The following is a 12,749-nucleotide window of genomic DNA, read 5'->3' as shown; positions in this document are numbered from 1 at the left end:
AGCCTGCCATTTCCCCACACAGAGAAAAGAAGGGAGAGGAGGAACTCCAACTCTTTGTCTCTGCTAAGAAGATAGAAAGATACCCTTGTTCCTAAACACTCGTCTTCCTGGAAGGGGCAAGGGGAGAGGCACAGCAGAAGGCCGAGGTAGAAGGGCATGAGTTAGCTCCTGCCTCTCTACCTATGTCCACAGTTCAGTAGAAACTCTGCTCTACTTAAAACATTGGGACAGACTCTATGGTTTGGACACAGCAGCTAAAATGATGGCTTCCAATGCTCTCCAGTTGAACACAGTAGAAAAAAAAACCCAAAAACTAAAAAACTTCCTAATGCTACTGATTTTACACCAGGAACTAAGATGAAAAATACTCTGATAGAAACAACTGATTAGTGGAGATTAGGTATATAAGGCTTCACATAGCCCAGAGTCTCCTCAAACTTGGTATGTAGCTGAGGCTGCTCTTCAACTCATGATCCTCCTGAATTCACCTCCTGAGTAGGGGGAGGAGGGATGTGCTACCATACCGAGCCAAACACAATTTACATACACCAGAAATTTCCAGAGTGAGTACTGTTCATGACTGGCCTGGGGCAGCTGATCATCTCAGCCATCACTGTCACAGCCCTTCAGTCTTGAATCTGAACTGGTCACGATGCATCTCCAGAACACAGTTGTGCTTGTAAGTGTTCACTGAACTTGCATTTCTAGCCTTGGATTGAAACTGTCTAGCAGGACTAGAGGGATGGTTCAGCACTTAAGAACTCTTGCTCCTTTTAAGCTAAGTTCCAAGTCCTCACATGGGGTGAGTCACGACTGCATGTAACACTAGCTACACACACACACACACACACACACACACACACACACACACAGAGTAAGTCTCTAAGAGATAACGTCAAGCATGGTCTGGAATGTAGCCCAGTTGGTAGAGTCCTTGCCTAGCATGACAAAAGGCCTGAGTTTGTTCCCAGCATGTACCAATGTGATGTTACATGTCTATAATTCAAGCACTTTTGGGCAGAAGTAGATGATCAGAAATTCAAAGTTATCATTAGCAATAAAGTGAGTGTGAGGTCAGCCTTCGATATATGAGCCCATGCCTCAAGAAGAAAACAAAATGTCATGCAAGCCATGTGTGCTCATCCCAATTCATGTGGCCCCAGCATTTTACTTTGTGAGAATTTTTAACTAACATGGGCACAGAATCATCAGAGAGATGAACTGAAAGATTTCTTCAAGTTAACTCTGACTGTAAATGTAAGATGGCTTGGATCTGGGTTGCCCAAAGAAAGCCAAGGATTATTCTCAGCTACAGTACAAAATCAGTTTATTGAAAGGTAGCTTACAGTCAGTGATGTCTACAGAAGCATAAATACCCTGGAACGTCACAAAGCTGAGACAAGGGAGAAGGAGGTTACTGTATGTTAAACTGATTAAATAATTACTGAAAGCTTGGTCATCATGTTTTAAATATCTGATCATTTTTAGTTACATATCTCTATCTGATATGTGCCCATGAGTATAGGTGTTTGTAGAGACCTTAGGTATTGGAACTCCTGGAGCTGGAGTTGCTAGACATGGGTGTTGGGAACTGAACATGTCCTCAACAAAAGTAATATGAGATCTTAACCAATGAGCCATTACTCCAACATATCATATTCACGCTTAAGAACTTTTGGTCCTGGACACCCGTATTAAGGTGAGCTGCTTGGGAATGATGTTGTTTTCCTAGTAAAGTGTCAAGATCTGCTTAACTATGTTTCCAAAGGCATTTTTCTTTAAGCAAAGTTTCCCCGTGTAAAGGTCTATAATGAGGTCATATATAATATACATTTTATTTGAGTGCAGTAGAGAAGAGTCAAATGAAAGGGAAGGGCCCAAAGCCACACTGGACATCCATATACACAGAGACAGATTACACAGTCCTGGGGACCCACACCAGAGGGGCAGACAAAAACACAGCATGCAATATTAGCACCATGAGCTTTTAACTAGTTAGGGCTCGGGGCTCTGCTGGGATGTCCAACCTGTGCCTCTAAGAACAAATAAACAAATAACCTCTGTACAAAGCAGCCACCTACGGGAAATACTGTAATCTGTAATAATACTTAGTAATAATAGTGGAAATCTGGCCATCTCAAACAATAATCTTATGTAGTGCTGCCCCCTGCTGGAGGACACAGAGTCTGGCTTGGTTGGGTGCCTTCCAAGCCTTCCAAGCGGACCCAACTAAGACAGAAAGAAAAAGCATGAATTTTCTCTGTGACTTGGCAGACAAAGGCACTATAACACTGGCATGGCTGAGACTGAGTCTACTGTCACCAGGATGTGCCCAGCACAGTGACCTGGGACTCATCTGTCACCACTGATGGACTTGCCTCCTCCCCGGGGACTGAGGGTACTGTCCTGTCTACTAGGTCTCTTCTTTTCCCAGTTCAGCAGGCAAGGATGCCCTGATGAAGCAGTCTTAGCCTCACCTGCCTTCCAATCATGTACATTACAAAAATGCATGCTTTTAAAGACAGGATTAGTAACCGAGGCTGAACAGTTATTTTCCTTCTGGCCTCTTCCGTGTGTGCAGCTAAGCAGATCTCATTTGGTTTGAACGAAGATTTCAAACAAGTCTTATTTTAAAAAATCAACCCTATTGTCCCTGCTTTATAATTTCCCTCCCCTTTGAAGCCACGGTATTGCTGTCTGTGGCACTTGTTCAGAGCAGGCTCTATGCACATATCAAATCATCTTTCTCCACCAGCAAACAGTATTGCCCTCTCTGAGATGGCAGCAAACCTCTGCTTCATGTTGTCATGTGCACACAAAGAAACAACAATGCCATGGACCTAGCAATGCCAAACCACTCTCTGCTCTAGACCAAAGCTGGAGGCACACTGAGAGATATGTGTGCTGTCCCATCACCTGCCTGGGACTTGAACCCCACCCTGGGACTCATGGGCACTTGGTTATGAATGGGCAAGGAAGGGTGAGTCTTGCCTTTACTGTGTTTACAGAGAATCAAAGCCAAGATGCTGGGCTGAGTGCTGGGGCTACTGAAGCCTCATCATCAGTGGGGGGAGCACATGTGGGTTCCCAAGACTTGAAGGACCTTGGTGGAGTAGGGCCTGCTTCCTTCCCTCCTGTAGCTGTAGAGGGATATGTCCCTGAGAGTTATGTCTGGCAGGGGAATCTCTGGGTGATCACATGTACTGAAGGGCCTGGAGTGGCCAGTGATGCAACTGGAAATGAGATGATCGAGTTTCCCAGCTCTCTTGGAGGTTAAGAAGGATCTTCCCCTGTGTGTGACCATCCATGACCACTGTTCTCTGCAGCACCCCCTGGGAACGTACAGAAGACATTTCAGCCCAGGAAGGCAAACTTTCTGAAAGTCTTGCTTCCACAGGGATGTCATCTGTACTCCTCGGTGCCAGCCTTTTGAATCTGTCTACATCTTCATCTCCTGTATGATTCTCTAATCCTGTATGTTTTTCTAATGAATAAGGAAAGATTTTTTGGTGCCAATTTAAATAGTTTTATTATTCCATGTTGCTTGTTTTGGGTCCCTGTGGAACAATGCTATACCCTCTACTTTGACTTAATCCACCTCTTCAATGGTGGGGCCTGAAGAACCACCACCAGATGGAGGAGCTCCTCCACCAGGGAAGCCACCAGGCATTCCTCCAGGCTTGCCACCAGCACTCTGGTACAACTTGGTGATGAGAGGGTTGCAGACCTTCTCCAGTTCTTTCTGCTGATGCTCAAATTCTTCCTTCTACGCAGTCTGGTTCTTATCCAGCCAGCTGATGATTTCATTGCACTTGTCAAGAATCTTCTGTTTGTCTTCATCATTTATCTTGCCTTGAAGTTTCTCATCCTCAACAGTTGCTTTCATGTTGAAGGCATAAGACTCCAGCGAGTTCTTCTATAGACATGACTTGAAAATTGTCCATGAATTCTGCTGTTGAGGATTCAGCCAACATCAGAATGAAAATATGTGAGAATTGCATCTAGGATGAACATTTATGCCTTGCCTTCTGATTATTCTCAAAAAATAGAGCATAACAACTATTTATAAGGCATTTCTCTGACATATTACAAGTAACTTAAATATAGTTTAACTTACATAAGAGGCTATATGTATGTTATATGTACATACGTCATTTTCTAGAAGGGATTTTTAATATTCATAGCTTTTGGTATTCATGGGATGCCTGAAACCAACCTCCAATGAATACTATGGAGAACTATTATTTATGTATGAGGATCAATAAAACCCCTGGGCATTATATATTTGTGACCAATATATACTACGAAAGAAATTATTGGAGCTGTAATATTTTAACTCACACCCATATACTACAAGAATGAATCCACTAGGAATTTCTTAAATTACTTGAATAAGAAGGGTAATACCTAAATTAAGTTGGGATAGAAAAAAATGAAATGCCCAGAGATATCAAGCATTTATATTTGGTAATAGACTTAGAACTCTGGTGCTAGAACCAGATTAAGGAAGCATGCCATATGTCTATTACTACATAGACTTCACATTAGAGTTAATAAAAATTTCATAGACTATCCTAATGTAAACATTAGGATAACCGTCTAACCCTGAATGAACCGTGCCCTAGTTTGGTTTCTATTGCTATGATCAAACACGAAACAATATAGCACTTTCAAAAAATGGCACTGGTTCAACTGGGGATCACCATGTAGAAGAGTGCAAATCGATCCATTCATAACACCCTGTACCAAGCTCAAATACAGGGGGATCAAGGACCTCCACATAAAACCAGATACACTCAAATTAATAAAAGAAAAATTGGGGAAGAGCCTCAAACACATGGGCACTGGGAAAAGTTTCCTGATCAGAATACCAATGGCTTCTGTTCTAAGATCGGGAAATGAGAAATGGGACCTCATAATTGCAAGGCTTCTGTAAGGCAAAGGACACTGTCATTAGGACAAAACAGCAAACAACATGTTTGGAAAAGTTCTTTACCAATCCTATCCAATAGAGGGCAAATATGGAACATATACAAAGAACTAAAGAAGTTAGACTCCAGAGAGTCAAATAACCCTATTAAAAATGGGGTGCAGAGCTCAAAAAAGAATTCTCACCTGAGGCATATTGAATGGCTGAGAAATACCTAAGGAAATGTTCAACAGCCTTAGTCAACAAGGAAATGCTAATCGAAACAATCCTGAGATTCCACCTCATACCAGTTAGAATGGCTAAGATCAAAAATCAGGTGGCAAAAGTACCCATTGAGGATGCTGAAAAAGAGAAACACTCCTCCATTGTTGGTGAGATTGCAAGCTGGTACAACCAATCTAAAAATCAGTCTGGAGATTCCTCAGAAAAATGGACGTAGTACTACCTGAGGACCCTGCCATACCATTCCTGAGCATATACCCAAAAGATGTTCCAAAATATAAGAAGGACACATGCCCCACTATGTTCATACCAGTCTTATTTATATAATTCCCAGAAGCTGGAAAGAAGCCAGATGTCCTTCATGAGAGAAATGGATACAGATAATCTGGTACATTTACACAATGGAATACTACTCAGCTCTTAAAAACAATGACTACATGAAATGCTTATGAAACTTAATGGAACTAGAAAATATCATCCTGAGTGAGGTAACCCAGTCACAAAAGAACACACATGTTACCACTCACTGATAAATAGATATTAGCTCATAAGCTCAGAATATGTTAGAAACGAGTCACAAACCATATGAAGCTCAAGAAGTGGGAAGATAAAAATGGTGATCTTCATTCCTTCATAAAAGTGAGAGCAAAATAATCATGGGAGGACATACAGGGACATAGAGTGTATCAGGAACTGAAGAAAAGGTCATCCAGAGACTGCCCCACATTGGAATCCTTCCCATATTCAGCCTCTAAATCCAGTCACTATTGCTGATGACAAGATGTGCTTGCTGACAAGAGACAGATATGGGTGTCTTTGAGACGCTCTGCCAGAGCCTGACTGATACAGATGGGCTAACCTTTGGGTTGAACAATAGGACCCCAATTACGGAGTTAGAGAAAAGACAGAAGTAGGTGAAGCGGCTTGCAACACCTTAGGAAGAACAACAGTATCATCCAATGAGACCTCACACAAGAGCTCCCAAGGACTAAACCAGCAACCAATGAGTACACATGGAAGGACCCATGACTCCAGCCACATATGTAGCAGAGGATGGCATTGTACCCATCAATAGGAAGGGAAGCCCTTGGTCCTGTGAAGGCTTGTTTCCTCAATGTAGGGAAATGCCGGTGTTGAGTTTGGAATGGGTGGGTGGGAATTGGAGCGTCTTCATAGAATAAGAGGGAGGGGGAGGGGATGGCCGAGGCTGGGAAAGGGAGTAACATTTAAAATGTAAATACATAAAATATCCAAGAAAAAATACAGTTGAAAAAACCAAATACACATAGTGATACCCTAACAACATGAAGCATTTATGCGTTTGGTTTTGAAGCACTGAATTTGGACAATGGAAGTTTGTAATACAAAGAGTAGATGGTTAAATATTCCCAGCTACCAGACTTGTTTCTATTTTTATTCTTTTATCCCCTTACTCCTTTTAATATTCTTTCTTTATTTCATTACTGTTTGGACTATCACATTGTTAATGCTCTTCGCTTTAGCTGTACGTACAATATTATTCAAGAGTAAAAAGGGTGAACAATCGGGTTGAAAAGTATGCAGTTTACTCACAAATGGTGTGGAATAGACAAAGATGAGCATGTAGATCTGGATCCTTTAGGTGTGTGGGGGGTGCAGGGCTTGCTGTGATGGGAGAACTGGGTTCTGATGTTGCCAAGTATTAACGGTTTCTGTTGCTTATGTCCTTGTGCTTGAGTGCTGCCATCTGTATATCTCTGGGTTTGATTGGTCTAGCTGTCTCTCACTGGAGTCTGTCCCTACTGCAAGCCTGTTGACCTGTGAGCCTGTGATTCTGTGATGCTGGATACATCAGAACTTCTTGATGGTCAAGCTGCTTCTACGTGTGGACTCAGTGGGGTCATCTAAAATTGTGAAAGCATTAAGAATAATATTACTTTTGAAATTACTCTGTTCATATATAGAAGTAAATATTCATATATACATACACACATATACAAATAAATAATTAGGCTCCAAATATCAAATGTGTTCCCACAATTTTTATATCTCTTTTTTATCATTTTTAATTTAACCTGTGTATTATCCTAATTTTTAAACAGCCTTAAACTTCCTTGACCAATCTAGCAATTAGTTACAAAATTTCTAATGGGAGAAATTGAGGAGTATACTCTCTGGCAACATTCCAGACCCCACTTGAAAATGCCTAGTGTCATCTGTGCCCTCTGAACACAGGGACCTAGGAGCATTCAGGGGCACGACCCTTCTAGTTCCTGCCCTCCCTGACAGCTGAAAATCAGCTGCCAGGAGCAACTACAACCCTGAGAACAGAACACTCTGTTCTTGGAACTGGCTGAAAGTGAACAGGAAAAGAGGTCCACAGGAGTGCAGACACACGGGCCTACAGGAGAATCAAGCCACAGCCAGAAACAGCAAGACAAGCTAACATCAGAGACAAACTGATGATGAGAAGTAAGCACATGAAGACAAACAACAGAAACAAAGACTACTTGGCATCATCAGAGTCCAGTTCTCCCTTCAAAGGAAATATTGGATATCCAAACACACTGGAAAGGCAAGACTTAGATTTTAAATCCCGTTTTATCATGACGATGGGGGACTTAAAGAAGGTCAGAAATAACTCCCTTAAGGAAATACAGGACAACATCGGTAAACAAGTACAAGCCCTTAAAGAGGAAACACAAAAATCCCTTAAAGAATTACAGGAAAACACAACCAAGCAGTAGAAGGAATTAAACAAAACCATCCATGAGTGAAAAATGTAAATAGAAACAATAAAGAAAGCACAAAGAGAGACAACCCTGGAGAGAGAAGATCTAGGGAAGAGATTAGGAGTTGTAGATGGGAGATTTACCAACAGAATACAAGGAAGAGAAGATAGAATCTCAGGGGCAGATGATACCATGGAAAACATCAGAAGAACCGTCAAAGACAATGGAAAAAGCAGAAAGTTCTCAGCCCAAAACATACAGGAAATCCATGGAAGAATGAGAAGCTCAAACCTAAGGAATATAGGTATAAAGAGAGAGAAGACTCCAACCTTTAAGGGCCAGTAAATATCTTCAACATATTATAGAAGAAAACTTCCCTAACCTAAAGAAAGAGATGCGCATAAACATACAAGAAACATACAGAACTCCAAACAGACTGTAACAGAAAAGAAATTTCTCCTGTCACATAATCGTCAAAATACCAAATGCAGAAAACAATGAAAGAAATTTCAAAGAAGTAAGGGGAAAAGGTCAAGTAACATATGAAGGCAGACCTATAAGAATTACTCTGGACTACTCACCAGAGATTATGAGAGCCAGAGTTCCTGGACAGAAGTCATACAGAACCTAAGAGAACACAACTGTGAGCCCAGGCTATTATATCCAGCAAAACTCTCAATTAAGATAGAAGAAGAATCCAAGATATTCCATGACAAAACCTAATTTACAAAATCTCTTTCTACAAATACAGCCCTACAAAGGATATTATGTATAAAAGCCCAACACAATGAGGGAAACCACACCCAAGGAAAAGCAAGAAAGTTAATCTCTTTGCAACCAAAATAAAGAAGAGAAACACACAAACATAATACCACCTCTAAATACAAAAATACCAGAAAGCAACAAGCACTATTCCTTAATATCTCTCTACAAAAATGGACTCAATTCTCCAATAAAAAGATACAGACTGACAGATTGGATACTTAAAGAGTACCCAGCATTTTGCTCCATAGGAAACACACTTAAGAGACAAATATTGACCCTATCCCAGAGTAAAAGACTGGAAAACGACTTTCCAAGCAAATGGTCCAAGGAAGCCAGTGAGAGTAGTCATTCTAATGTTGCATAAACCAAAAGTCATTAAAAAAGATAAGAAAGAAAACGTCATATTCATCAAAGGAAAAATCCACCAAGATGAACTCTCAATCCTAAATATCTATGCTCCAAATGCAAGGGCATATATATTCATAAAAGAAACCTTACTAAAGGTCAAATCACACCTTGTACCTCACACAATAATAGTAGAAGGGTTCAACACAGCTCTCTCATCAATGGACAGACCATGGAAATAGAAATTAAACAGAGACATAGAGAAATTAACAGAAGTTATGACCCAAATGTACTTAACAGATATTAATAGAACATTTCATCCTAAAACAAAAGGATACACCTACTTCTCAGCACCTCATGGTATCTTCTCAAAAATGAACCATATAACCGATCATGGAAAGAACGCCCACATATACATGGAAGTTGAACAACGCTCTACTCACGTATAACTTAGTCAAGGAAAAAAATGAAGAAATTAAATACGTATTAGAGTTTAATGAAAATGAAAGTAAAACATATCCAAACTTTGGGACACAACGAAAGCTGTGTGAAGAAGAAAACTCAAAACTGTGAGTGACTGCAAAAAAGAAAAAGACAGGGGAGAGCATACATCAGTTGCTTGACAGCACACATGAAAGCTCTAAAACAAAATGAAGCAAATGCACCCAAGAGGAGTAGAAGGTAGGAAATAATCAAACTCAGGGCTGAAATCAACCAAGTAGAAAGGAAAAAGGTCTATACGAAGAATCAACAAAACCAAGGGCTGGTTCTCTGAGAAAATCAACAAGATAGATAAACCCTTAGACAGACTAACCAGAGGGCACAGAGAGTGTGTCCAAATTAACAAAATCAGAAATGAAAAGGGAGACATAACAACAGAATCTGAGGAAATTAAAAAAATCATCAGGTCCTACTAAAAAAAAAGCCTATATTCAACAAAACTTAAAAATCTGGAGGAAATGGACAGTTTTCTAGACAAATATCAGGTACCAAGGTTAAACCATGAACAGATAAACCATCTAAATTACCCCATAACTCCTAAAGAAGTACAACCAGTGATTAATAGTCTGCGAATCAAATAGAGCCCACCACAAGATGGGTTTAATGCAGAATTCTATCAGACTTTCATAGAAGACCTCATACCAATATTCTCCAAACTATTCCACAAATTAGAAACAGACAAAGCACAACAAATGTCTTCTATGAAGCCACAATTACTTATACCACAGAAAGACCCAACAATGAAAGAGAATTATAGACCAAATTCCCTAATGAATATCAACACAAAAATACTCAATAAAATTCTAGCAACCAGATCCAAGAACACATCAAAATGATCATCCATCATGAGGAAGTAGACTTCATCCCAGGAATAGAGGGATGGTTCAATAAATGGAAGTCCATCGACATAATCCACTTTATAAAAAAACTCATAGATAAACACTACATGATCATTAGATGCTGAGAAAGGAATTGATAAAATTCAATACCCTTGCATAATAAAAGTATTGAAAGATGAGGAATTCAAGGCCCATACCTAAACACAGTAAAAGCAATATACAGGAAACCAGAGCCAACTTCAAACTAAATGGAGACAAATGTTAAACAGTCCCACTAAAATCAGGGAATAGAAAAGCTGCCCATTCTCTCGCTATTTAATACTAAATATAGTTTTTGAAGTCTAAGCCAGAATAATCAGAAAACAAAAGAAGGTCAAAGAGATACAAATTGGAAAGTAAGAAATCAAAATATCACTATTTGCAGATAATATCATAGTATACTTAAGTGATGACAAGAGTTCCACCAGAAAACTACTAAGCCTGATAATGAGCAGAGTGGCTGGATATAAAATTAACTCCAAGATATCAGTAGCCATCCTCTACTCAAAGGTTAAAGAGGCTGAGAAAGAAATCAGGGAATGATACCCTTCATATTACTCCCAAATAATACATAATACCATGGTGTGACTTTAACCAAGACAGTGAAAGATCTGTATGACAAGAACTTCCAGGCTCTGAAGAAAGAAATTGAAGAAGATCTCAGAAGATGGAAAGACCTCTCAAGCTCATGGACTGGCAGAATTAATATGGTAAAAATGGCCATTTTGTCAACGCAATGTACAGATTCAATATACTCTCCAAAATACCAACTGAATTCTTCATAGAGACAGTATGAGCAATTTGCATATTTGTTTGGAATAACAACAACAACAAACAAAACCAAACCAACCAAACAAACAAAAAGGAACGAAGGTAGTTAAAAGTATTCTCAACAATAAAAGAAAAGTCCTTCTGGTGGAATCTCCATCCCTGACTTCAGCAGTATTACACAGCAGTAGTTATGAAAACTGCTTGTTAGTTATACAGAGACAGACAGATAGATCTGTGGAATTTAATTGAAAACCCAAAAATGCACCCACACACCTATGGTCACTTGATCTTTGACAAAGTAGCTAAAGCCATTCAATGGAAAAAGATAGCATTTTCAAGAAATGGTGCTATTTCAACTTGATGTCAGTATAGAAGAATGCAAGTAGATTCGTTCTTATCACCCTGTACAAAGCTTAAGTCCAAGTGGATCAAGGACCTCCTCATCAAACCAGATACACTCAAACCAATAGAAAAAAAGTGGGGAAGAGTCTGAAACACATGGGCACTGGGGAAATTTTCCTGACTAGATCACCAATGGCTTATGCTCTAAGGTCAAGAATCTACAAATGGGACCTCATAAAACTACAAAGCTTCTGTAAGGCAAAGGACTTTATCATTAGGACAAAAAGGCAACCAACAGATTGGGAAAGATCTTTACCAATCCTACAACTGAAAGAGGGCTAATATCACAAATATACAAAGAACTCAAGAAGTTAGACTCCAGTGAGTCAGAGAACCCATGAAAAAAATGGGGTACAGTGTTAAACAAAGAATTCTCAGCTCGGGAATACTGAATGTCGGAAAAGCACCTAAAGAAATGTTCAACATACATCTGTAGTCATCCAGGGAATGCAAATTGAAACAACCCTGAGATTCCACCTCACACCAGTCAGAATTACTAAGATAAAAAAAAACTCAGGTGACAGCAGATGCTGGCAAGGATGAGGAGAAAGAGGAACACTCCTCCATTGATGGTGGGATTTTAAACTGGTACAACCTCTCTGGGAATCCCTGGGAAGGTTCTTCAGAAAATTGAAAATTAGACTATCTGAGGACCCTGCTATATTTCTCTTGGCCATATTCCCAAAAGATGTACCAACATAAAACAAAAACCCCAAAAGAACAACAATTCCAACCAACCAGAGCTCCTAGGGAGTAATCCACTACCCACAGAGTACACATAGACTGACCCATGGCTCCAGCTGCATATGTAGCCGAGCATGGCCTTGTTGGGTACCAATGGGAGGAGAAACCCTTTGTCCTGCCATGTCTGGACCTCCCACTGCAGTGGAATTTCAGGGCGGGGAGACAGGAAAGGTAGATGTTTGGGGAGGGGAACAAGCTTATAGAAAAAGGGGGAGGGCAAATGGGATGAGGGATTATGAATATGATATCAGGAAAGAGAATAACATTTGAAATCTAAGAACAATTAAAAAATTAGAAGAGGAAAGAAAAATAAAGAAAAATTATCCAGTAAAAATAAAATAAAATAAAAAATAAAAATATAAAAAGAGCAAACTACAAAAAACCAGTTACATACAATCAGACTTAAGGGAACTAGCTCGGTGTATATAGGTGTTTGCTGGGCAAATATAGACATGAGTTTAAATCTCCATAAAAATCACA

General features: G+C 39.8%; 1 long non-coding RNA gene across 1 annotated transcript in view; it reads right to left on the bottom strand.

Annotated features, from left to right (window-relative positions):
- Window positions 1-3,501: 3,501 nt before the first annotated feature.
- Window positions 3,502-12,749, bottom strand: part of LOC148000318 (uncharacterized) — a 36,066-nt gene continuing 26,818 nt past the window's right edge. Inside the window, exons 2-3 of the long non-coding RNA XR_015641939.1 lie at window positions 6,725-7,035; window positions 3,502-3,952 (exon numbers count right to left, since the gene is read on the bottom strand). This is a non-coding gene — a long non-coding RNA (uncharacterized LOC148000318). The remainder of the gene's footprint in view (window positions 3,953-6,724; window positions 7,036-12,749) is intronic.

Source organism: Rattus norvegicus, chromosome 17, assembly GCF_021556685.1.
Source record: "Rattus norvegicus strain SHRSP/BbbUtx chromosome 17, alternate assembly SHRSP_T2T, whole genome shotgun sequence".
In the NCBI taxonomy this organism is placed as follows: Eukaryota; Metazoa; Chordata; class Mammalia; order Rodentia; family Muridae; genus Rattus; species Rattus norvegicus.
The sequence above is the reverse complement of the archived record's forward strand: the minus strand, read 5'-3'. Positions and strand labels throughout refer to the sequence as shown.